Source organism: Numida meleagris, chromosome 5 (genome assembly GCF_002078875.1).
Source record: "Numida meleagris isolate 19003 breed g44 Domestic line chromosome 5, NumMel1.0, whole genome shotgun sequence".
In the NCBI taxonomy this organism is placed as follows: Eukaryota; Metazoa; Chordata; class Aves; order Galliformes; family Numididae; genus Numida; species Numida meleagris.
The window spans coordinates 58,486,312-58,514,169 of NC_034413.1; the positions used below are offsets into that span (position 1 = coordinate 58,486,312).

At 37.6% G+C, this 27,858-nt stretch overlaps 1 protein-coding gene across 47 annotated transcripts in view; it reads left to right on the forward strand.

The window, feature by feature from the left end:
• LOC110399220 overlaps nucleotides 1–27,858 on the forward strand; it is a 585,449-nt gene that overhangs the window by 351,360 nt on the left and 206,231 nt on the right. The gene's annotated exons all lie outside the window — the stretch shown is intronic.

Consider the following 27,858-nt stretch of genomic DNA (forward strand, 5'->3'; position numbering starts at 1 on the left):
CTTTCATAATTAAAGGACATGAGGTCACATGAAGCTAATCATGGGTAAATTTCAAGCAAATGAAATGAAATACTTCTTCACAAGGCACTTTAGATTATGCTGGAGGTCAGAATCAAGCAGTGTAGCTGCACTTCTTTTAAAAGGTGCCACCTAACTTTATGGTCATCCATAAAATTTTTAGCTTTACCTGCTAGATTGGGTTAGGCTGTGTTCATGCCTCAGGGCATTAGTAGATCACTGAACTACCACATTTTTTTCCCAATGCAAAGTGCTGTACGATTACTCAAATACTATTTTGTGCCCTTTGCTGTTGTCTTAAGAAAGAAAGAAAAAACCTGGTGCTAGAAACAGTGTGTTGCTGATGGATAATCGATTTAAAAAAAAAAATCGGATATAACAGCTTCTCTATTTTGTCTTGACTTTGCCAGAAGTTTATTTTTAGCAATGGTTTGTGGTAAGAAGCCAGGCAAGAAGAACTGTGTCTTCTAATGAAATAGAATGATGCATGTAAGAAGGTGTAATTTGAATCTAATTTACCTCATTTTTTTTTCCAGAATGTATTTTTTTTTAAATAGCATAAACACATACCTGCAGATATTTTAATTCAACAATTATGTCTGTAGAAGTGACATTGTGTTTTACACTTGAATGATCTCGCATTTCTGATCTCCTAATATAATGATATAGAAGTGTGTGTTCCCATAGCTTAACAAAAAAGTTTAAACTAACACAGTGTTTTCTTCATCTAATTCTTGCCTTCACGTGGGTAATCTTCTGCTGATTTAGTAGAATAGCAAGACAGTATTCCTTGCTTGCATAAATGATGCTTAAAGAGCTTTTCTCTTTCTTGAAAACCTGAAATCTTGAATTGTTTAAAAACTGATGTCTCTCTAACCATCAGCTTTAAGTTACATTCTTAATCCTTAAACATTTTATGTTCTTAAAATGTGTGATCTCATTGTGTCCTTATGGCTACTGTATATAGACATCAAAGATAATTTATGTCATCAGGGCACTCCAGTAATGCAGTAAATTCAGTAGTTTCTCATTAAATCTGGTTTGGAACTAGATGAAGGAATAATAACTAGACTATTACACTCGGAAGACATATTCCTCTGAAATCTTGTTTGGTTCAGTAAAATTGATGTTGCACATTTCTACTAGGATAAGGTTGCATAAGTTCCTTGGAGCAGAAGTGTGGTGACAAAACTCTGAGTCTCTTTCAAGCAGTGAGACAGGAGCCCAAACATTGTAGTCAGTGTGCGGCTAATGATGGTGGGAAGAATTATTGTTGGAAACTTGTCATACAAAACAAGGTAAACGCTAAAGTCCTGTAAAAAGACTATGGGATCACTATCAAGTGATGGTAGCTGTCAGTAGTGAATGGAGTGGTAACTGGTGAAACTGGAGTTATCTTGATGGAAGGGATGCAGCAAAATCTGAGACAGCTTTTCTTTATGTTTGTAACTAGGAAAGTAATTGTTTTCAGTGTTAAGAGACTTAACTCATGATTAACCAAATTAATGTAGTTTTGACAGTGCCCAATATTGAGTATTCAATGGCTCCAGCAGGGCCTTGGCTACATCCACCGGAGTCCTTCCAGTAAGCTAGCTCATCATTGGGTCTTTACTTGCTATCTACATCTTATTCTGTCTGTGAAATAAATACATTATTTCCTGATTGCAGTGCGTTCAGCTGCCTATTTTGTGTGAGAATCTTTCTTATTGTAGCTGTGGATTGGGTTTGTTTCTGTGGTACAAGCACTAATTAATGGTGAAAAGGAGGGAGGGAAAGAAAAGTAGCAAGGGAAGGAAGAACTTCAGATGCAAAAAAAAAAAAAAAAAAAAAAAAAAGAAAAGTTTGTGGAGAGCTGGTTTGTTTAATTACTTTATTTTCAATCCGTGGAGGTGTTGGGTTTGTATAAGAAATATAATCCCAAGGTTCTAGAGTGAGAGTAACCTGGCTTGGACCTGCCATTGAAACGCATGAAGGAAAATGTAATACTGAGAATCACTTGTGTAATTCTGTAGTGAGGTGGGAAACCAGGAAGAGAGGATCTTGACAGAGTGGAAAGATCCTGATATTTTTTCTTCTGTAGGCATATTTATTTGATCATGCCAGAGCTTTGAGACCAAATAGCCTGCAAATTGCTTTCTCGTTTCAGATGTTTCCATTGCTGGAAAACAAATAGCTTTATTTTACGGGTTTTAAATGGTTCTCCTAAGCATTTCTCCCTGTTATCCTGTTTCTCTTCCTTGCTCCAGCATTTTCACTGTTGCTGCCACTCATCTACATTTCTTTTCTCTTTGATATTTATGAACTCAGCTTCAGTAGAAGAGTTCACAGAAAACATTCCCTCCTTCTCTGTGCAAGACAAGCCATGTAAAAATGGTTCACTCAAAGGGAAGGAAGGGAGATCAAAAGTTAAAATCTCCTTTGTAAATCAGACCCCCGGGCCAAATTCAGCTGTGGTATAAGGAGCATTACCTAGTCATTTCCCAGAAGGATATATGTGCCTGGAATTGGCCTACCTTCTTTTTGAGATGTAAGAGGATGTCTAAACTTATACTCTTCCCAGGAGGAGCAGAGTCCTGTGGGAACATTGTGCATGAGGGAGGATATAATAGACTATGACAGAGTCAGGGATTCTGATGGCTGAAGAGTTTCAATACCTGTACTCAGTACTGGCTCTTGCCTGATCTCTCACGTTCTCATAATCAAGTTCTTCCATCCTTGTGCACCTGTTTTTCTGTTCCCATGTGTATTTTAGCCTAGTTAAATGATAGACACTTGCCAAAAGGTTTGTGAGTGACGCTATTGTTTTTTCTATCTTGAGTACAACTTGTAGTTATGTTGTTACTATTATCATTTTTGTTATTAGTGTGTCTAAGAGACACTTGGTGTCCACATTTTTTGTATATGTAGAGATTTACTTCAATTTCTTTCTGGTGTTCTTTCTTTATGAGCATGGGACTACTTTCTTGTCCCTAATGAAAACAAGCAAAATAGATCCTAGATGAATATGGAGGCATTCATGCGAAGACTGAAATTAGAAGAAAAATACATATGTAGTGTCAGAAACCAGAGTAGAACAACCTTTCCTAGTTTTATCTTCATCTGATGTTATTCAAATTAACTTTCACAGTGAGCAGGCAGAGCTGCTTGAAGATGAATGTGACAGAAATTCCTATCTGTAGGTAATAAGGTCATTTTCACTGACTGTTTTCCCCTAGCTCTGGACTGTAGATATCTGAGGCACAAAACAAAACTGGCAGCATTTTCTGGCAATACTGACTTTCTTGTGCTTTCTGGAAGCTGAATTACTTTGAATATTCCGGATAACTAATTTCTGAGTCTGTATATCTGCATGTGACGTGTGGGGCAAGTGAGAAATATCAGAACATTTCCTTGATGCAGACGGTATTTTTCACTCTTCCACTGCTGGAGGTGAGTCGTTCTGTTGTAAGACATCAAAATAAATAGTTTAAACAATCTCTTGCAGCTTTAAACATCTATGAATCAAGGTCTGTTTGCTCTCTTCATCGTTATTTTCTTGCATTTCAATTAATGAAATCTCCGAACAAGAGCCTGGGAGTAAAGGATTTTAATACGATTGATAAACTGAAAAAGTTGAAGGAGAATGGCTTGATAGGGAGAAAAAAAGGGACTGCCTTCATCTCTTAGGTTGTCAATGCCTTTTCTCTAACTTGTTCAGATGTTCTTGCTGAGATCTGTTTTATCTCAAGTGCAGATTTTCACACATTTTGCTTTTCTTTATAGTTAGCACTTTACCTTCTTTTGACTCATCATCCATATCTTGAGGGTGCTCTTATTAGTTATAATGTCATGAAAAGCACGGACGGGGCTATTTATCTTTAAGATACTAAGTTGAGAAACTGTGCCAGACTCGGGTTGCCCTGAGTGATCACAGATGGGGCAGAAGTCCAGCAGGACTCTTACCCTAGCAGCATTGGAGTAAACTAGAGGAAATGGCATCTACGTCAGCCAGCAATGGGTTGGAAGTGAGGACTGCAGGTAATGTGGGGAAGCAGAGATAACTGTGAAAGCTGGTAACACAGCAAACACCAGTGTCCCATCTTGAGTATTTGGTGGTAGATGGAGGTGCCCTTTCCAGTTTAACTTAATATTTTATTTTGACGTTAGGATCCTATAGACACACTAACTTCTTTCTCATTCTCTCTAATGGTACCATGAAGGACTCCAACTGTTTGAATGCTGTATAGTCCTGCATTAGTCCTTTGTGTAAGAGAAAATTTTTCACTGTTCAAAAAGACCATCACAGCTATTCCTGTGGCAGCCTTTACTGATTCCATCTACAAGAGAGTTGCAACTTACCTCTATAGATGAAAAATCTTTTCTTTCTCTCTCTGGAAAATTTACAAGCTGAATGTGCTAGACAGTTAAAATGATTTTATGTATTTCTGAAGCTTGAAAGGAGTGGGGAAGCCTGGCTTCTTAGGGAAAGAGGATTTTTATGACTAAACTGCATGGCTGTCAGTTCCCTTGACCCCCTTAATAATTTTGAAATGTATTGACTAATTTCAGTGTAAACGCAGCAGATGTCTATAAAACAATGAGTTCCTACAGGGTTGGTGAAAATCAGGTGCTAGGTAGATGAGGGAAATCTACTGAGAGAATGGTGAAGAAAAGTGAGCTCTTAATGATTTTTACTTAGTTTTCCCAGTGGGAATTGCATTGGTCAAAATGTAAACCTTGAGCTAAGCCACAACAAATTGGGTTTATTTCTCAGCTAAGGATGTGAAATGGAGCTGAAAATACTGGGAGTGTGGCATCCACAGATGTTTCTAGAACCTGGGCTATTGTCAGGGAGTATTTAATGATATAAATGTGGAGAGGATATTGTAGTGTGCAAAAAGAACTGGAGAATGACAGGTGAGTAGATCTAAAGTACAAAAGCTTAGGAGAAATGAACTTCCTTGAGAGGATTGTGATAAGTTATGTTTCTGGCTTATCACTGTTTCTTAGTTATCATTTTCACCTGAGGCCATGAAGTTGCACTGTTTTGGGTCAATGTGAGTCAAGTTGCTTTTATTTCCACATTGTTTTTCAGCAGGTAATTAAAGATATTTTAATAGAAATAGAGAAAACTGAAGGTATAAAATTTGGGGATTGGTTATATAATTTATGAAACATATTTTTATGACAATTTGACACCTTTTAAAATGTTTTCTGATGTTCATTGTATCACAATGGGGCAACTTTTTAATTAAGATTACCATCTACATTTCCACTGTAAATGCCGTTAGTTTGCAGCTCCTGTGTATAGCTTTTTAAAATTTTTGAAATAATATTGTAAGCTGATGTGACCACCATTTCTAGGGCTGAAATAATTAGAGGCTGCTTTTGAAATGCTGTGGTGTTTTTCAAATCTGCTGGAGATGTGCTGAAAATGAAAACAATAGATGCCAGGGCTGTTCTTTTAATGCATTTTAAAGAGCTGTAATTTCAGATGGTTACTGTATATCTGGGGAAAAAAAAAAGAGGAATGTAGCTCCAGATTTCAGTAATATCTGAAACAATGACAGGATAATTGTTATTATAGCTTAGGGAGTGTCCAATCTGTCCTTCAGAAAAACTCCCCCCCAAAAAAGCTGAAAGTGGCTGTGTTCCTCTGGCTTGAACATGTTTTACTGTGGCAAGCTGAATTCTATGGTTTTCTTGTTAAGATTTCTGAAGCACAGGATAGAAGCTATCAGACATAAGAATGAGTTCATAAGCTTTGGGAATCTCTGACTGCTCACACGCTTTGAGATGTGATTCTGGCTGTATATAGCTGCAAGTAAGCTCATAACTGAGTTTTTAGATTTTGTGGAGGTTTCTTTTTGTATCTTCATTTTTTTTAATAAAACAATCAAAATCTGCTGAAACTAAATGTCAGAAAATTAAGGCTTCCTCCTGAGATGGAACAGATTTAGAATCATAGAATTGTTTGAGTAGGAAGGGACCCTTTAAGGCCGTGTGATCCAACACTCTGCAATGAACAGGGACACCTACAGCTCCATCAGGTGCTCAGACCTTGAGTGTCTCTAAGGATGAGACATTCACTACCTCTATAGACAACCTGTGCCAGTGCCTCAGCACCCTTACTGTAAAAAACAAAACAAACAAAAAACAAAACCAAAAAAAAAACAAACAACAAAAAACCCTTCCTTATATCTAATCTAAATCTTCCTCTTCTAGTTTGAAGCCATTTCCCCTTGTTCAATCACAACAGACCCTGCTAAAGTCTGTTCTCTTCTTTCATACAGCCCCTATTTAGATACTGAAAGGATGCTCTCAGGTCTCCCTGGAGCCTTCTCTTCTCCAGGCTGAACAGCCCCAGCTCTCTCAGCCTGTCCTCATAGGGAAGGTTTTCCACCCCTTGGATCATTTTTGTGGCCCTTCTCTGGATGCACTCCAGCAGGTCCATGACTCTCCTGTACTGAGGTCTCCACATCTGTACGCAGTACTCCAAATGAAGTCTCACCAGTACAGAGTAGAGGGGCAGGATCACTTCCCTTGACCTGCTGTTTGTTTCCCAAGCTGCGTGCATTGATGTAGAGGCACTCCATCTGGGCAGCTGGCCTTGTTGCCATTTTGGAGGATAACTCCTTAATTTCTTTGAACTATTTCACTTGATTTTCCCTGTTGCCTTCTCCTGTTGCCTCAGTGGTATCTTGCTGCTAGCACATAATACTGGTATCAGTTAAATCAGTCTCAGATTTTCACCAAGAAATCAATAAACGTTTTTCTAATAATCTATTGTGTACTAACAAAAAGCCTCAACAGCCTGTTACCACCCATAGGCACCTGCATTTAACAGGAACATACGCATTTAGAAGACTTCCCTGGGAATAGCTATGTCTACATTCTTCCTGAAAGGCATGCAATAAAGCCTTCTAATTGGCAGGCTGCATGCATTTGATTTTTTGCATACTCAGCCCAACCCTGCCCACGGAAGGTGAATGCAAAACTGTGTGCTAATGAATCAAACTCACATTCAGCTCTTGTAAAAAATAAAAAATAAAAAAAATAAAAAAAAAATTGCATAGTGGTAATGTTGGCATAAGTGATAAATTCTGAGTGAGATTCAGTGAGACTGAATCAGCCTTTGTGAGACTTGTTTATCTTTCTTTTTTTCCTTGGAAATTATCCTAAAGCAAACTGTTATTCTTTTTCATTACATCTGTTTGGATTTAACGCCAGAATTGGCAGGCTGTATCAGACCCAAGTTCCATACTAGCCAATATCTTGCCTTCAGCACTGACCAGTGACTTATGCTTTTAGAATAATGTGAAACACTTAAAAGGCAGATTGTAATAAACAAATAACCATCAAGTCACTTTCTTCTTGATTTATGATAGAGATCACTAAGATCAAGTTACAGGTCACTGTGGTTACTATTGTTACTCTGTAATTATATATTTGATAAAGTTCTTATGTGTCCTCCATAAGCGGAAAAGTTATTGAAATCTCTCAACAGAAATGTAGGAATGTAGATGTTGGATTCTCAGTTTCTTGTGGCTTCTTGATGGCTCTTGTAGAACACAATTTATTTAATTTTAAGGTAGACATCCAAAATATGGCTGGTATCTTTTAAAAAAAAAAAAATAATAATAATTCATTGAATTGCTATCAGCACTGGTGAGGCCTCACCTTGAGTACTGTGTTCGGTTTTGGGCCCCTCACTATGAGAAAGACATTGAGACCCTGGAGCGTGACCAGAAGAGAAGGGCAACAAAGCTGTGAAGGGTCTGGAGCACAGCTCTTATGAGGAGTGGCTGAGGGAAGGAGGCTCAGGGGAGACTTAATAACTCTCTACAACGACCTGAAAGGAGGTTGTGGTGAGGTGGAGGTAGGCTCTTCTCCTAGGTAACTAGTAATAGGATGAGAGGTAATAGCCTTGAATTGTTGCAGAGGAGGTTCAGATTGGATATTAGGAAAAATTTATTCTCCAAAAGAGTAATGAGGCATTGGTACAGGCTGCCCAGGGGGGTGGTGGAATCACAGTCTCTGGAAGTTTTCAAGAAGAGTGTAGATGTGGCAATGAGGGATATTGGTTAGTGGGCACGGTGGTGATGGATCAGTGATTGGGCTAGAGTTCTTAGTGTTCTTTTCCAACCTTTATGATTCTATGATATCTTGTTATCTCCAGAATTTTTATAATGCTGTTAGGTCAAGGCTTCAAAAGTCACTAGCAGTGGCATTAGAGCTCTCCAGGTTTCAGGACAGTTGTTTGATACTATTAAGACAGATGTAATGATGCGAGGAGAAAGGTCCAGCTAATAGCAACCATAAATGTGCAGCTGTGCTCCTGTTAGTTGTTTGAGTGTATGCTGAGTTTGACCTGCCAAAATAAGCTAAAAGAGATATGGGAGGTAGAATGCAAGCCATGAAAGATCATGAAAGCGTGCTGAGGAAAATCTATGCTTAACTATCAGGGAGGAGGAGGGATGTCTGCAGGCAATGGAAAAATAACTGCTAAGTAGTGTCTGGAGGCTGGCACCAAGGAACAGGACTCAACCATGGCAGAAGTGCATCTCTGTGTGGAAAGATAAGCCTGGTTTTGGATCACAAGTCAGATGACTGTCTCCTTTATGCAATGTATACAATTTAGACTTTCATCCCCCTCTCTGGGGGGAAATTCTTCAATGACAAGTTACCAGACTGCAGATGATTTCTATGTCTCGAGGAGTCATACTTCCACTTGCTTAGAATTAGAGAAAAGGTTATTACTCCCTTTTCCCTTGTTTCTCCATTTTCAGAATTTGGATGTGTCTTTTAAATAAGGTTGTTTCAATGTCTTTCTGTGCTAAATTACCAAAGTTCTTTAAAATCCACATCCTGGAAACATAGAACCTACTCTGTCCTGGGTGATACTTAAACATTTATTTCAGATATTCTTGGGATTTATTTTCCCGCATATGACAGTGCTGTCAATATGCAGCTTTTGTAAGGGAAGAAGATACTGCAGGCATTGTATAGAGAAAAAATTGCTGGATACTTTATGTAATGCTTCATTTCTACCTGTATACAAAGCATCCAACTATAGGAAGCAACGTTTTGGTATCATTTTTTAGCAGGAGATGTCCAAAGAAGAAAATCATTTATCTTTTCAATCTCTCTCTCTCTTCCTCTTTCTCTCTCTCTCATTTATTTTCCATTTTGGTTTAGTTTTCCATTCATCATGTGCCACTGGTGCATATTGTATTAGGGTATTAGATCAAACTGTCAAAAAGCTGACAGGTTTTTTTTTTTTCCCTAAGCATATGCATTTTTGGAAGAGTAATTAATTCAGCCAACTGGAAGTAAGTAATTAGTGTCTTTTTTCTTGTGCTTGATGCAGGTTTTGATATGAAATATTTTTAGAAGGTTGAAGATTTAACATCTAAAAAGCCCTTATTTTCAGATATCTTGGTCATGGAAGAATATTAGAAAATGATCTAAGAAAATATATTAACTCATGTGATGCTGAACATGATTTTAGAGTGAGAAATACTTAAGTGCTTAGTGACCTTAAAGAAGAGCCTGTGGAAGACCAGTGGCTGTCTGCGTTGGCACTTTGAATGCTCAAGACTTTAAATTTCATAACCACAGCCATCCATTGTTAGTATGTGTAGGATTTGTATGTTCCATTCCTGATGTACTGTGTGTGTTAAGTGATGCAAATCTCATTTTAGATAAGGTATGTGAAAACAGTTGTTATGGTCTCATATCCATAGCAGAAGTTTGCTTAATGTTTCAAGCTATTCCAATAGGACATGCGAAAGTTATAGGACAACGATACGTAGATCTTGTCTTGCTTATGTTCAGAAAATCCAATATAAAAAAAAACTGTAAAACTGTTTTCTGAAATGATACAACTTGCTCATTTGACAATGGCTTTCCTGAAGCAATTGTTTGCGGAAAGTAGTTGTCAAAGCTAAATGATATGTGTATTTGCAGAAGCAGAACTTATCTAAACAGTGACCTTAAAGCTGTGAAAATGATTCTCCATTTCATGGCTGAACTTTGCAAATGTGTTGTGTTCTATCATATATCTGATTGTCATCTGAAAAACCTGAAAGCAGCAGAACAACTGGTGCTTTGGATCTACTATGAGGGAAGTCCAAGTTCTGATCCTGGAAGTCAGGTAAGTGCAATTTGGAATCATTGGACTCTTCTGATTTTTCAAAATTTTTTAAAATAAGCATATGGAATAATGTAAAGGTAAAGTGGTTTGCAAGTGTTGAGCATGTTTGTCAACTCTTTACTGTTCCTGTCCAATTGAATCAAAGGGAAAAGTCAGATTGTGACTGAGAAGCAGTGAGATAATTGAACATTCTGCTTTTTACTCTTATTCTGAAAGTGGTGGAAATATGAGCACAAGGAGTTAATGCTGACAAATATATCAAGTATAGTTAAATGGCATGAACTGAACATGCAGTGATCTTAAGAATGCACATGAAAGTGAAAAACTGTATAAAGCCACTGGCCTGTCTGAAATGAGGGCTAAATATGTGATAGAGGATGATGGCTGGCAGGAGGATGACTAATGTGCTACAGAAGAGCCTGATTAAATGTGTTTAGGAAAGGATCTGAAGTTTGGGTTCAGGCTGCTGGATTGTTTAACTCTCACTGTGGTGTGTTTGCCCGTATCTTTGCAATGTTGAGCTTCCCATCTACAGGCTTGTTCCAGCTGTGCACAGATCTGTACTTCTGCGTGAATGCAGTCCATGGGTTGGAATTGCAATGGAAATATTAGAAACAGTCCTTGAGCCATTAAATGACTTCTCAGCCTGGAGTGCTTGTGCTGGCAAAGGTTACTGGGAATGTCTGGAGCATCCACAGTACAGCCAGTTCAAGCAATGCAATAGAGTATATAGATTCTTCTGTTTCCCCAGAAGTATTTCTTTCCGGGGAATATACCTTTCATTCTGATCTGTTACTTTGTTATCAGCCTTTAACTTATTGTGTGTACTTGAACTTGCACTTAAACTTGACTTGCGCTTATACATGCTGGCTATGAGAAGGCAATACAGCAATGTATGCTTGTGTTACTTAGTTCTTCTCACCAGCCAGCAAAACAATACATCTTCGCCAGGAGAAGAAACCCAAAAAATTTGAATTCTCTTGGTAGCGTTGCTTAATCCAGCTGTACAGAGCCCTGCTGTCACATCAGAAATGTTTCTACCACGCTTTGCAACTGAGTGATCTAAGATATCTTCGGTATGGTTTCAATGTATCCAGTAGCAATGGAAAAATAGGTCCTGAGTTCTCTGCTTCATGATCTTAGCTTTTTCCCAGATGAATTAGGCAGGCATGCCTGTGGTCAATGTGAATGAGTGAATCTCACCTTTGGTGCTGTCTGGTTCCACCTCTGACATCGCTGTTCTTATACAGTAAAGGGGAGAAAAAAAAATTGAAGAAGGTGAAGATGAGTCGCCATACGTTACTGGGGTGGGGAGCTTGTGGATCAGATAAGATCTGTGATTTCATTTGACATGACTAGAAGATAGTTTATTTTGCATAGCACAGTCAAGGCAGCAAGGTAAGGCAAGGCTCTAACAGCTGTTTCCTTTCTTTTTTTAGCTTTTCCTTTACTTCTAGCCTCGTGATATATGTTCCATATCATATGATGTAGTCCCAGAACTCAAAGGCTTTCTGCTACCTTCACAATACTTATTGAAAGGAAGGAAATTTGTATTTGGTGTTAATCAGTAACCTGCTGGAAGGATTTAAAATACTCATTTTCCCCTCATCAAATGTTAAATAAAATCCTTGCCTTATTCTCTGTCTGAACATGGGATAGAAGTTACTTAACGTCTTTAATGGACCAGACTTACCCTGACTACAGACCACTGGAGAGTGGTACAACTTGCAGATTATCTTGAGGGAGATCACACAGCGTATGCGGGTGGGACAACCAGGGGATCAGGCCTAGACAGGATGGGTTCATGAAAGGCAGGCCTTGCTTGACCAACCTGATCTCTTTCTGTGATGGAATGACCCACCTTGATGGATGAGGGAAAGGCTGTTCACATAGTCTACCTAGACTTCAGCAAAGCCTTTGGCTCTGTCTCCCAGAGTATTCTTCTGGAGAAGTGGCTTGGACAGGTACACTCTTTGCTGGGAAAGAACTGAGTGGAAGGCTGGGCTCAGAGAGTGGTGGTGGATGGAGTTAGATCCAGCTGGTGACCAGTCATGAGTGGTGTTCTCCAGGGGTTGGTACTGGGGCCTGTCCTGTTCAATATCTTTATTGATGACCTGGATGAGGGCATTGAGAGCACCCTTAGTAAGTTTGCAAGTGACACCAAGCTGGCCAGAAGTGTTGATTTACCTGGGAGTAGGAACGCCCTCCAGAGGGATCTGGACAGGCTGGATCGCTGGGCTGAGGCCAATTAGATGACTTTCAACAAGACCGAGTGCCGGGTCCTGCACTTTGGCCACAACAACGCCAGGCAATGCTACAGGCTTGGGGCAGAGTGGTTGGAAGACTGTGGTGAGTAAATGGGCTTCAGGGTATTTGTCAATGCGTGGCTGAACGTGAGCGAGCAATGTGCCCAGGTGACCTAGAAGGCCGATGGTATCCTTGCTTGTATCAGAAATAGTGGTGCAAGCAGGAGCAGGGCAGTGATCATCCCTCTGTACTCAGCTCTGGTGAGGCTGCACCTCGAGTACTGTGTCCAGTTTTGGGCTCCTCACCACAAGGAAGACGCTGAGGCCCTGGACCATGTCCAGAGAAAGGCAACAAAGCTGGTGAGGGGTTTGGAGCAGAGAACTTATGAGGAGCGGCTGAGGGAGCTGGGGTTGTTCAGTCTGGAGAAGAGGAGGCTGAAGGGAGACCTTATCGCTCTCTACCTGAAGGGAGGTTGTAATGAGCTGGGGGTTGGCTTCTTTCATGTAAGTAGTGATATGGCCTCAAGTTGTGCAAGGGGAGATTCAGGCTGGACATTAGGAAATACTGCTTTTCTGAAAGAGTGGTCCAGTGCTGGAAGAGGCTGACCACGGAGGTGGTGGAGCCTCCAACCCTGGAGGTGTCCAAGGAGTGTTTAGATGCTGTACTGAGGGACATGGTTGAGTTGGAAATATTGGTGATAGGTGGATGGTTGGGATGAATGACCTTAGAGGTCTTTTCCAGCCTTGGTGATTCTATGGTTTTCTGAAAGTCTGAAATTCTACTTCTCACTGTCTGAAATTTTTATGTAGCAGAGCACAGGGAACCTTGAGCTCTGTTTTACCAGCCTAGGGAATGTACAAATCCACATGTACAAATCAAACTGAGCTTAGTAGAGATTTGAGAAAAACTTTTAAAAGAAGAAAATGTCAAATATAGTGATGGTGTTTGTTTGCCTACTTTACAAGGAGGTGAAGGGGATGTAATATTTGGACTTCAAAGAGCTAGATCTCCTACTTGCCTACTTCCCAAGAAATTGATGTGCTGAAATGTTTTGTGTAAAACAAGGAGTTAACCCAAGACTGCATCTAGTACTATGTTCCTCCTGTTTTATACCAGTGCGAATTGTTGTACATCAGTGGGATTGAAATACTGGTCTTTCCATGTTTCTGTAAGGGTTGTTGACCTCTTTTCATTGTATAGGGAGGCATATTATAAATAAGAATTAAGCATAAATGCGTGCATAATAGGTGTATCTGCATGTGTGTGTATCAGTTCCACATAGTATGTGGTAATGCATCTGCAATAATTTTCCCATATTCTTTATCTGACCTCATCTTGAAGGCCACAAATGTATCACTGATGTTGCTGCCTCTGGTTTTCAAAATTTCTCTCTCTGGTTGTTCTAAGTCTCTCCATGTTAGAACTTCCTGTAATTCAAGCTGGGTACTGCACAATTTCATGGTAATTTGGAGCAGAGGAGAAGTCAAGCTCTTCAGTGACCTTTTCACTAGAAATCTCATATGAAAGCAGCTGTTAGCAAGTTTGGATGTGTCTTTTCATAACCTTTGCAGTTCAGTGTGTGTCCTTCTAATGAGATCTTCTATAACTTAGTCCCTCAGTTCTTCCAGAACTAGTCATACTTAACATGTGATTGGGTGGGCCTGAAATTGATTCAGCACAGCTGGCTTTCTGGGCTGCAAATGTGCATTGATGGCTAATACTCGGTTTTTTTATCCACCAATGCCCCCAACTCTACCTTGCTGCTGCTCTCAATCTTGGCATTGCCCAGCCTGTATTCATGTTAAGAACGGCTCCAATCCAGATGCAGGACATTGCAGTTGGCTTTGTTGAATTTCATTAGCTACTCAAAAGGCTTTATCAAAATCATAAAACAGTTAAAAAAAAAAAAAAGAAAAAAGACTCTTTTAACGTAGTTTTGTGTAGTTTTAGTTGATCCTTCTTTGTTCTTTGCAGATCTTTACCTGTAGTGTAATAATACCCAACATGGAAAGGCACAGAGAATTGTATCCTTTCAGAAGAGTAGCTTCCAGCCTTGTTAGAACTATAAACCACTAATGCTTCCTCTTGTGTTTTTGTTCTTAATTGCTGAAAGGATATCAGATTCCCTGCATGCTCATTTGGACCTGTGGTTCTCTGTGGCCTATCTCCTGATCTCAGATGAAGAATTTTAAGGTTGCTTCTTTCTTCTTTTCACATTTTTCTTCTCTTTTTTTAAGTTAGAGATTGCGTGAATCCATTAATCAACAAACTCCAAGCTCTTTGTGGGCTCTTGCATGTGGGAAGGTTTTCTTTTGATGACAGTTGTAATGGTTTGAGGTAGTACGAATCCATGGGTCACTTACCAGCTGTAGCAGCCAATTAATTACTCGCAAAAATCATCACTGAAGCAACAGTTCAGCTATTGAATTAAAGCTGTTAATCTAATTTATTCCATTTAAGAGAAGGCACAGATTTCTTCCTCCATTGTCTCCCACAGACCAGAGCTCTCACCTGTGATTAGAACAATGGCATGGTGAAAGAACTGATTGGGAGTTTAATTTTTGTATAGTTCATTCAACCCTCTGGAGAAAGAGGGGGACCTATGTTTTGTGGGATAAGGGAACTGGTGGGCATTCAGCCAACTGAAGGTGTGCAAGACTCACCACTTCCTGATGTAGAATATCTGTCACTGTAACTAGAGAACGTACTGGCCTCTTTGACAGTAATGAACTGAAAATGTAAAAGAAAGTAAAAATAAGACAGTTCTTCTTAGGTGAAGAACTGATTTTGAATTCTTGCACTGTGTGGGTACAGGCTCTGTTGCAGATATGGGCCGGGGTTCTTCATTTGAAATACAATGATTTCATGATTGTCTGTCTTCTTTCTAAATCCAACACTTCTCTCATCTGTTTTCCATTAAAAGAAATTAGATGTTAGACTAAAATAGCAAATTGGCTTTTCTCTCATGATCTTCAGGACATTTTGCAAATTCAAGTGGTTTGAATAGCTCACGTAAACATGGTATTATCGTTCAGTCTGACTGAAACAGTCAGTAGGATTAAGCTAGATGCTTTATTCAGAATAGTTCATGCAATGAAAACAGCTCTATCATCATCATCCCCTTTCTCTGGAACCTGGCCAGATTTCCTGCAGTGCTGTCTAATCACATCTACTCTTTTAATTAACATTAGATACAGTGCTTAGGCAAACTAGAATTAAATTTCAAGTTACACGATTTCTGCTTTCTTGAAACAAGACTGCAATTTAACGACTCTCTTTGGGCAGAAATATTCATATCTATGAAATTATACCTATAGACTAGCTGTAAAGATAAGTAGAAATACGTTTTTTAATTCTGTTTGTGGGTTTCTTAGGATGCTATATAAGGTGAAAACTAGGTATAGAGCCTGCTAAATAAAAAATATGAATTAAAAAGAGTGAAACAAACCATGACACCTCATAAAGAACTGCTAAGGACAACTGACTTTGTTGCTGACTTTTTAGCCAGAGCTAAAAATCTGTAGTAATACGCATATTCACGTAGGAGCTCTTGCTCGTAAAGGGCAAAGTTGCAGAGATGACAAGCTAGATGTTTTGAGATGTGTTTTGTTGCTGGAAAACATAAAGAGTGTTAGAATGTGGTACATTTTTCTGAAGAACAGTTGGTGACACACTCTAAGGTCAACATGTAATATCTCCTCCATGCTCTTCTAAAAAGTCAGATTAGTCTTTTCAGCAGTAACCTTTCTCACATTGAGTATGTTTGCTTTCCTGTCTTTAAAATTCATCCTCTCCATTTGTGATTCTGACAGCTTGTAGGATTACATTTTCCATATATCGATTTGGATGTGCTCCTTTTATGTTTTGATTAAAAGGAGTATAGTTTTACTTATACTAAGGTAAGGTACAGTGTGCAATCGGCATATAACCTTTTAGCAAAGTCTTTTTCGTTTTTCTCTTTAAGAACCTTTGGACAATACTTTACCATTCAAGCTCAACTAAATGATAATGAAGCAGTTGCTACTGAGCAAGGGGTGACAGTTTGGGCTGAAGAAAAGACTAATGCTTTACATCTTCAGGTGCTCAAAAGGTCCACTGAGGAAACTAGGAAAATGATCCAAAAAAGCAAAATAGAAAACTTCAAAAAACTGTGAGAAAACAACACGCATGTAGTTCTTGGAATATGAATCTGGATGAGACCTTCTCGGTTATTGAATCCTGTGTGTTTACTGTTCTAAGCAATTGTCATATACATAATCTAGTTCTTTTTCAAGTGATTATCAAAAGACAAAAGAATAAAAAAAAACTCAGTAAACCAAACTTAATTGCATACAAACCATTTAAAAAATATATAATAATATATTCGATGCCATACTTAAAAATAGAATTACTAAAGCAAAGCAAGGCTTAATTGTTATGACTCTGAAGATAATTTATCTGACTTTGAAGACATTGTTTTTTTGGCTCTCCCAGAAGAGGAAGAAAAATGGAGTGTTGGGAGGAATGACAAGAAATCAACTTGTGTTGCAGGATCAATTTATAGAATGTCTTATTTCTTGAATGTTATTATTTGTTATCACTTCTGTTAGAATTGAGTATTCAAGATGAGTTCCTTTAGTCATTACACTAGTTTCTCCTTTCCCTTGGGTATCCTAGTAGCCAGCCTCTTAATCTGTTATTATTTGAACAAAGAGATCTTGAATATATGAGGTCAGAATTCTGTTATGTGCAGAATTCTGGATGAGGCTTTGTGCAGTGCTGTTTGTGCTCTTGTATCATTGGTGGAAGCACCTCATCTTTTGTCTTTTTTGTTTGCTTTTTTCATGGTCACACAAAATTAATTGCTCATCATCATCCCCAATTGACGATTCACATAGGGACTTTCCTCTTTATTTTTTCTCGGAGGATATCATCTTAGTCTTATTATTAATCTATATCAGTATGACCTTGTTACTTTATGATATTACATTTCACACAGAGCTTATAAAAGTCTCTCATCTTTAAATATAAGAACACTGAATTAGCATATGCATGCCTGGATTTACTAGAGGCAGTGGGGAGGAAAAGTGTCTGTAGCCCCCATCTCCAGTAGTACCATTTTATGCTGTGTATGCTTTCACATGTGATGCAGATTGCTCATATGACTGACTGCACAGTCCATATGCAGATTAAGGCTATTAGCCCTTCCATTCCTACTTGTTAGTAAGACCTGTATCTCTCATATTTATGAAGTAGTGGGTAACTTTTTTAGCAGTTTCTCTCTTGTGTTACAAAATTTTCACTTAGATGTGTTTTAATATATCAAATAAAATCTCTCTCATCAAAATCCAGACAGAAAAAAGAGTTGGTGGGTTTAAGGGTAGAAGAATGCAGAATTGATTTATCCTATCCAGAGAAATCCAGGACTTGCTTATTGAGGGAAATATAGGTTATTTTGATGTAATGTATATTTAAAGTACATAGTGCTTTTTATCATGTCTTCTATTGCTCTGTTAAGATATTCCTCCCTTTGGTGTTCTAATGCTAGGATGCCAGATCAGTCTGAGCTTGGTAGTTACTCTGAATGTGTTTGTTTTTTTTATTAGAGCTAATGTTCTCTAGTTACTTGTATTGTCACCATCTTAATTGATTCTATGAAAAACATGTTGCATTAGCTATGTGAAACACTAGTCTTCTCCGAGTACATGAATGGACATATATGACCTGTACATCTGAAAATATAAATCAAGATATGGCTGGAAAGTCTAAGTAAAGAGTGAATCACAAATAGCATTCTAGATTACTGTTACTGGAAGACAATACCTGCAGAAAACATGCTCAAATAGTAGCTGAATGACAGGTACCTCTCTAGAAGTTCCTAGCTAAAGTTGAGTGGAATCTATCAGGATCATGTAACTTAAAATAAGGTTGTCTTGAATCCATTCTGATACAAGTTACCCTCTAAGATGTCATGATTCTATTATTACATGGAGCATAGGAAAAGGGTGTAGGAAGACTCCTGCATCCAAATAAGGATGCAAAGGAAAATCAGGCACACTTTTCAATGGCTACTGATGAAATATATTTTCTTATCTGATGAAATGTAACTGCTAGTGGACACAAGTGTTTCAAAATGTATGGAATTCTAGCATTTGTTGAACTTTCGCTGAGTATTCATTAATATAATTGTAAGGCACACGCCAGCTTCAAACTAAAGGTGACCTAAACGTCATACAACCTTGTTAACGTTAATGTGTGCTTAGGAATTAATGACTATATTGGCCACATTTCTTATGCATAGCAACTGGTAAATCTCATCACCTGCCTTCTAAACACAAAATCACCCCGAATCAACCATGTATTCCCTAACAAGTTGCTATTCTTGCAATTGTCAGATAGCTGGTTTTTATCAGTTTATAACAAACCACAGAGAATATGGATTGCAAAAGTTAGGGCTTCTGTGGTAGGCTGTATGCAACGTAAGTTTTCTCTGACAAAACCTGTTCAATATCTCTTCAATGAGTTATCCAAAATCACAAAATGCATTTGATTTTTCTCTGGTGTACTTAAAAATATCTACCTGAAAAGAAAGGAATCAGCTATAGTATTTGTACTTTCTTTCCTCTTTCTCAATACTTTTTATCCTTGGTGAAACAGCAAAGGACAGTGCTATGACTGACAGGATAGCAAGAAAAGAGGAGGAAAGGACATTTTGAAAGGTGATCAGAATTACCCAATTTACAGGTCACATATTTAGAAAGTTTTAACATGTTCATGGCCTACCTGAGAACAAGGAGTTTGATAACTGCATTTGGATAACATCAACTTCAGACATAGGTATTTGTAAGGAGACACTCTTCGTCTTAGATTTTGCTATAGCAATTGAAAGCTAACTTATTCCTTTACAATAAAAAGATAATCCAGTGTAGAAGAAGGGAACTGATCTCATTGGAGATTGGTTTGAGACCAGGGCTGTGAAGCAACACCAGATTACTGTTTCCAGTTCTGGTCATTATACTGTGTGAAGCCCAACACAAGTGACTGACAAGATATTCAGCAGCTAACGCTGAAGTTTGCAAACAAAATAGGTTTCTGTCAAGAAAGAGCAGGGACATTTTCACTTCAACTCATTGCCCAAGTGCCGAGCTGCTATTACGTTCAGCAGTACCAGTACAAGATGGGAGCAGAGCTGTCAAGCAGCTGTTAACGGGTACTTTGGCAGTAAACCCAAAGATCGCACTCCATCTGAGAGTTTGTTGTTTTATTGATGAAGCTATGATTGTTTTTCCCTCATGTGCTGTAGTAACAGACACTGAATTTTAGCTACCACTTTACGTTGAAGTTGTAAGGTCCGTCAGCGTTTTAACACAGCTGACTGTCTCCTTTCCCACTCTGAATAATTTTTAATAAGCAGTAAATTTTGATGTATCTTCATCAGCTCAAGGCCACTGCAGTTGCCTTGAGCATCAGTGTAATTTTTAGTTTCTAGCAATGAAATACAAGATAGTAGACCTCAGTAGTCTGCAATGCTTTAGTAATATTTAAGTAACTAGATTATTTGCAACGTGTTTGGATGATATTTAATATCTAGTAATAATCAAGATGATGTAATCAGTTGTTAGACCTTTTGGCATTAGACTTGTGAAATATATTTGTACTCATATTTCTGTCCAGTGATCGCAAATCAAAATAGAAGGCATTCAAACAACTGAAGCCTTGTTTCATATGTACGTGTTTACTTCATATGTCCTTTTGTCTGCACCATGGTCATTCCAGCTTCCCATATGTTCTGTAAATTCCATCATTAAAGCATGTGTACTTTTGATACTCTACCACATCCCTTACATATATGGGTTAAAATAGGTTATATTGTGGCTAGTTCAGAAATGCGTATGTACAAACTGGCAAGTCACCATGGGACTGCTAGGTTATGCCTTTGAAATATTTGAGATCTGAGTTGGGTCTTTTTTTTTCTTTTCATCAATTGGAAGAGTAAATTAGAACAGTTAACTTCAGTCATCTGGCTATTTGACAGATGTGTAGAAAATTATTATATTGAGTACTTCTGCTTCTGTAATAAACTTGGTTGAAATTTGCCTTGAGTATGGAAAGTTATTTAACACAAATAAATGGACAGCTAGTACAACAGAACAAACCCTACTTGTTTTGAGACAAGGCTTGTACATCCTGCTGCAATTGCTTCTTACAGGCAAAGTTAAGATAAGAAGCCTACGGAGAATGTCTAGAAGATCTTGCACGATGAAGGTTTAAGGATTGGGAAGTGATAGCAAAGATCCCAGGGAGCGAAGTTCCTTACTCTGAGTGTTACTGAGAGTACAATTGGTTTTCAGAGAGGAGGAGGAGATTGAGAAAGAAATATTTGGTCCAAAATCATTAATACTTTTGAGTCTGAGGACAGCAATAGCCTTGAATGTCTGATACCTCTCATGACCCTAATGTTCCAATGGCATTTATAGTGTCTGTTTTCTTCTGGCCCTTCTACGGCAAAACCAACAGTGATTAAAAATGAATATTGCTGATTTACTAAAACTATCCCACTCCCTTGTATTTCAGTGCAATTCAAAAATACCAGCTTCACCTTGTGGCAGCCTGTAGCTATAGTTTTGGTAATTCATCAGTGCTCCTTTCCACAGCCTCGAAGAAAGAACAGTTGAACTCGGAGCTTATTGAAGACATTTTCATGTTGAAATTCTGCATGCAGTGTAGCTGGCTGTCCGCACTTTAGGTGAAACTGTGACAGGCAGACATTTTTGATAGCTGTAAGGTTTAAAGTGATCAACTTTCTTAACAATTGACTTAAGACTTGAACCTTTAAGTTACCTTGTCAGGTAAAGTAGTTCTTGACTTCTTGCAACAAAGACCTGTGGGGATTTCTAGCTATCTCTTTTTAACGTTACTATTAATATAATTTTTTTCTGTCAATGCATTTTATGGTATTTTTGCAATACTGACGATAGTTGTTCCACAATATTCTGAGATTTGCCATATGATCTCTTTTGAGAAGAGCACATTGATGATGGTAAATCATTATGACCCAGTGAAGAGTGGGTACAGTCTTTTCCAGATTTCTGTGATTTCACCGATAATGAACACGTTATAAAATAAACATTAGAACTTCTAACAGAACTTAAAGTATATGGGTTCTGTGCAATTCAGAGATAATAAAAAGTGAGAATTTTACATATATCATATATCAATCAAGAAATCCAGACACGTAAGTCTACAGTTATTTGAAGTGGCATGCTTTAACTCTAAAATTTAGAGGAATCTGACAAGGTCTCATGCTTTCATAAAATTTGGACACTACTTCCTGCAAGTTCTTATCTTAATAATTACTGTATCGTTACTGAAATGGCTGTCCTTTCAAGGACTTTTTTTAATGAATGTGCTTTTCTAGTAGCTGGACATTTAAAGTTGGCAGGGATGAGCTGTTGTGCAGTGTGGTGAATGGTTTCCACAGATTTTTGCCTCCCATCTATTCTATGTTTTACGCTTAAAGTGCACATAAGATAGAAAGGCATGCCTCAGGAATGATAAATGAAATAGTAGTGACAGAAGGGTTTTCAATTTATCAGAAAAAGGCATAATGAAATCCAGTAGCTGGAAAAGAAGGCATAGGCAGTCTTATTAGAAATAAGGTGTAGAATTTTCACAATGAGGGATGGCTGTCTAATGGAAAAGCATATATAAAAATGTAGTGAGATCTATGTTATCTGGAATCTTTATATATAAAATGGATGGTTTCCTAAAATATATGTTGTAACTTCAGGAGAAAATAAGAGCTACTTGTAGATTTTTTTTTTTGGATGACATTCCCTGATATATTCTGTTCAGTAGATCACAGAAGTGATCACAAGAGTTATTTTTCTCATTACCCAGTTAATGGATGCATGTTCTATTGATCCTCAAAACTTTCAGTTCTGACCAAAATGAAGGCAATGGAGGGGTGAAAAATAGCTGAAAGGTGGTACTTTTTGAAAAATGTCTCACTTTTCATTCAATCCTATCTGTCTTTAATCCGTATCTTACTTGCTGTGAAGGTGATAGAGGACTCCTACATGTATCTCTTGTCCAAAAGTTTTTTTATATAAAAATTCAAAATTAAATATATATATATAATTGCTAAGTTTGAAGTATTTTTAAGAATGGACAAGAAAAAAACACACCAACAGCCCAATCTAGGATTGTTTGAACCATTCTTTTCACGATAAACTACTGAATGAACTAGTGCAATAAAGTCTTCGCATATAATGGGTGACTGATTATGCCCTCTTAAGAATTTAGTCCTCAAATTTCAAAAAAGAGTGATAAATGTTCATTTACATCTACAGCAGGTCAGAAGAAAGGTGATCAATATATATGTAAACACCTCTTAATGAGGGATGTGTTTATGGCCTTTCCTGTCACTTGTTAATTTTTATTGCAGTAGTATTTTTGGAAGGACAGGGTAATAATGAGATAGGATAAGTTCTATGAGCGACATTTTGATGATATTTTTTTTCCATTATCTCATACAGTGTTGTTCTGATTGAACATGGCTCTGAAGAATTGCTTTATATGTATGAAGTTAATAAATTAGTTCTGCAATCTCTTAGCCATGTCTATCACATTTAAAGTTGCTTCCCACTGTTTATGACTCCTCCCCTGGAGGAAGGAAAGGCCATGGCTCTAAGTGAAGTCTTCTCACGACAATGTTTTTCATGTGAATTTGGAGTTTGCTTCTTATAAGGTATGTGTCTTTTCATTGTAGGTGAAATAGGTTCATGATCTTTATTCCAGGTATCTTTGATAGGTAAGTTCATCCATCAGATAGATCAGAGAAACCAGCATTGCAGATATACAGATGTATCTTCTTCACATGACTTACTGCTTAATGGATTTGTTTCCTGAGCAGATGAGGATTTTTTTAATTGTTCTTTGTCCTAGTTAAGTATAATATCTCCATTAATATGTATGTGCACTCCTATAAAAGGATACTCATGTGTGCAAATTAGACATTTATTGATATAAAAGGTAGAGACTGATGATTTATTCCCCCCTCCATTGATGTGCTAATACAAAATGTACAAAGGAGTTCTGTGAAAAGAAATGTTTTGGAATTTGGAGTGGTGCTTCATGCCCTTATCTCCCCTAAAGGGACTGTATTTAAAGGGCATCATTTTAATTGCCGTTTGGGATAAAAATCTCCAAGTGTTAGGTACAGGGCAGCCAGGCTAACAGAGAGCCATTAGCAGGTGGCTGGACCAGCTGGAGTAGAACTGCCACCTGCTACAACATTCACCATTAATTAACTAACTCATCATTAATTGCATGGCCTTCCAACCAAGATCATCTGCATACTATCTAACAAAATGTTTGCCTCAGAACGATAAAATTGAACTCTGGGGGAGACTAGTTCTGGCCTAATGCTACAGCCATCAGAGACACGTTCAGAAGAAAGCAAACATCGAAGAATCACTGAGTTTATTGAGCCAGGTCTCCAGATGTTGTGAATGGGCACAGCACCAAGTCAGCTGGGCAACAAATGGGATTCTCAGCAAGAGGAAACAAATGTGGAGAGCTGTATTGAATGCAACTTTATCGTACCATGGGGAACCTAGTTCTCTTGAGACAGAAGGTGGTTACCAACAAGAGAAAAACTTCCATGCTCTGAGGATCTCTAATGAAGATGATAACAGAAAGCAGCTTTGTAGTTAGCAATGCAGGCACTTCTGCTCTCTTGGTTTCTGTCAGATGGTTATGATTTTTTTCCCCCTGTGATATGCAGGCTAGATACTTGGGGTTCTCTTTCTTTTGTACAGATTGCCAATCATTTGAAGAAAAATGACTCGAAGAAGCAGAATTTGGAAAATAAACAACCAACATAGCTTTGAATCTGCAAAATGAATTCTGAATTTTAAGTCTGCTTGGGAATTCTAATTGATTTCTGATATAGTTCCTTAAATTCCAACTTAAAGAAAAATGTCTATTTTATTATTTTTATTGTTTTATGGGTGGATATTAAGAAATTTATCCACAGAAAGCAACACTGGTAGTGTTTAGAGATGGAACATACAATGCTCTTATGTTGCCAAAACGGAACATTTTTTTTCAACTTCAACTTCAGTGACAAAGTCCAGACGGTTCTGGATTATGGATAGCTGAGTCTGCTGTGCAGCCTGCCTGAAAGTGTAACCCAAGGGAAGGCCCTCTTGTCATTTGTACCTATATAAATATTAATATTTCTACTCCACATGCTAAAATAAAACATCAGAGTGACTCTGTATGGTTTGTATGTTTAAGGCCATAATTATTATTTTATCATTATCATTATTTTTTACAGTGAATCTATGGAATATAAAGTCAGCATTTTCAGGACGAGTCCTACTACTCATATCAAGTTCAGAGAATGATTTGGGTTGGAAGGGACCTTAAAGATCATCTAGTTCTAACCTTCCTGCTATAGGCAGAGACACCTCCCACTAGACCAGGTTGCTTGAAGCCCTAGTGAGCCTAGCTTTGAACGCTTCCAGGGAGGGAGCATCCACAGCCTCTCTGGGCAGCCTGTTCTGGTCTCTCATCACTGTCACTGTTAAAGAATTTCTTCCTGATATCTAGTCTAAACCTACCCTCTTCCAGCTTAAAGCCATTTCCCCTTGTCCTGTTGCTACATACCCTTCTAAAAAGTCCTGTAGGCCCCCTTCTGGTGCTGGAAGGCTGCTATAATGTCCCCCCAAAGCCTTCTCCTCTCTGGGCTGAAGAGCCCCTACTCTCTCAGCCTTCAGTTCAGTTGCAAGAGAGATTTTGTTGGTAGGGACAATTCATACAAGTTTTCTGCCTTGTTTCTCTTGGAGGATTTTAACTTGGCACTTTCTAGGACCTTGTTGGCCTAATTATCAGAAGACTTAGCAGTTTCCCTGGAATATGTAATGTAAGAAGTCTGAAAATCTCTAAGAAATAGCAGATACTTGTATTTCAGATGAATATGAGAACAGTTCTTCATTTTGATTCTTCAGTACTGCTCTTGGTATGATAGCCAGTAACAATTTACTGTGTATATATATGTATCTATATATGTATATACACGTGTATATATATACTGTGTATATATATGTATCTATATATGTATATACACGTGTATATATATCTATGCACATATATGTATAATCTAATTATCCATTAATTTTTTCCACCTGAAGATTGATTCTCTTAAGATTTAATCACAATATTAAATTAAAATTCAGAAAGGAAATTCTACATCTTGTTTATAGATTGTGAGATATCTGATAGCCGTTTATTATGATTTAAAGTGCTACTGATTTTGAAATTAAAAAAATACATAATTGCTCTGAGGTCTAAAGATTTGCTCTTTGATTTTGAAATGGAAGCTATTTTGAATGTGCAAATTTAAGAATGTAATGAGGCAAACCAAGCACAAAAGTTAAGTAAAAGAATAAAAGTAAAAAAGAAAGTAACAGACACTCAGAAAAGCCTCATTTTGTGTAGAAAACTCTCACAACCTAGGAAAGAGTGAATCCCTACTTTAAAAATAAATACATTTCATTTTTGTTTACTGTGTAGATTTAAAGATCATTTAAATAGAGGACATTATAACTTAGTACTAGACTGAAGAGATCAGGAAAACAGTTGTTTTGGCCAGCAGAATTTGAATGTGTATTTCTATGCGTTTTTTCTTCTGATGTTAGTTTCTCTTGCAAGCTGTTGAGGTCCCTGAGCACAGAAGCAAAGGAACAAGATATCTTTTCTGATTAGAAAAGGGAATAGCAGCTTAGACAGAAAGCATTGTTTTACAAAAACATTGGTCTTTCACTTTTTGATGAAAAATGACTGTTTTTTTCTGTCTCAGGAATACGCAGTTTTCATTGAAAGAACAGCAGAAGCAATGCAGATAAGGTCTTTAACAGGAAGCCTGACAGCTGCCATATGGGTGTGGCCTGGGGGGATTTCTTTGTGTTTTTTTTGTTTTTGTTGTTTAAAATAAACGAGAAAAGTTGTTTGTAAAATAGCATTAGATTTTCTCTGCTATTTTATTGTAAGTTTCCATACACTATGTTTTTTCCTATTGCTGGCCCCCATCCACGGATCCATGCTGTGTTGTGGCATCTCCCACCTTTCACAGGCTAAGAATTTATTTCACTGAAAATTAAATGCTTTGATCTGTCCTGGTGATACACTGTTGATGCTGATAGCTTCTGAAATGGAAGAGTAAATTTTCTGGATGTTTTCTGAAGATCTTTATGGTTGAGGTTTTCCATGTCTAAAAGAATGTTCCTCTCTCCTCCAAGATCCATGTAGCATCTGGGAGGTAGTACATTTGGTGCTATATGTCCTTGTAAATGAACATGTTATGCATGTATAAAGTACACACATTTCCTTGTAAAGATAAAGCACTGCATTGTGCCAGTACAAAGGACTTCCTTGTATCATCATTCAGACTTGAAGATTCCTCTCCTTTAACACTCTTCTTTTACTTCTCGGCAATATGATTAAGCATATAAATTAGAAGACAAAATGTTAATAGAAAAATAAAGGTTGTATAGACAACATAGGACTAATTTATTCCAGTAATTAGAGTGATATTTTATGCAGTTATTCAAAATAAGTAGACATGCAAGTTATTATATCACTTAATAAATTACCATAAAGTTGACTCTAAATCTAATATCTTTCAATTCCTCTAAGATGATGAATACTCTGATATCAATGACTTAATCTTCTAATAACTTCCACACAGCAAACTCCACTTTGGCATAAATACAAACAGCAATAGAGTTAATGGGAGATGTTTTTCCATGCCAATTAAATTTGACCTTGAGGACCAAACAGTCAACTGATGTAAGGTGGTGGATTCTTTTTTAGAAACTTCTATGGGATTAAATCTTGTGCTGATTTAAGTGAAGTCTAAGCAGAAATGAAACTTATCAGTCTGTCTTTAGAAAGATATAGGATTATTTCCATGAATGCTTCACAGAATTAAGATTTTTCATTTAGGACCTTTATTTTGGCAGAAAGGGCAACTGCAAGGTGGCTTGGTTAGATGCTGTGTATCAAATTGCTTTCAATTAAATAAGAAAATTTTCATAAATCTTGTCAAGATATCTCCACAATCATGATGGTTTTCAGGAAAATATTTGCTTCCTTACTGTGGCAATGATTTATTTTGATATATAAATTAGAAAAAAAAACATTTCATTTTACTCTATACAACAGCTTGCTTTGCTTTGTGCAGAATTCTAGAGAGCTCTGAATACCGTAGTCTTGAAATCTCTATTACTATATCATGACTTGAAATTTGAGATTAGTAATATATTACAAGCTATGAAATAAAGGGAAAAGTAATTCTACGCATTAGATCTATTTTAAAATGTCTTTTGAAATGTCACATTTTTGCAGGCAGGTTTTATCAAACCCCTTTTTTTCCTCCAGATTCCTGGGATGCTGTCTGTTTTCTTTCCCAT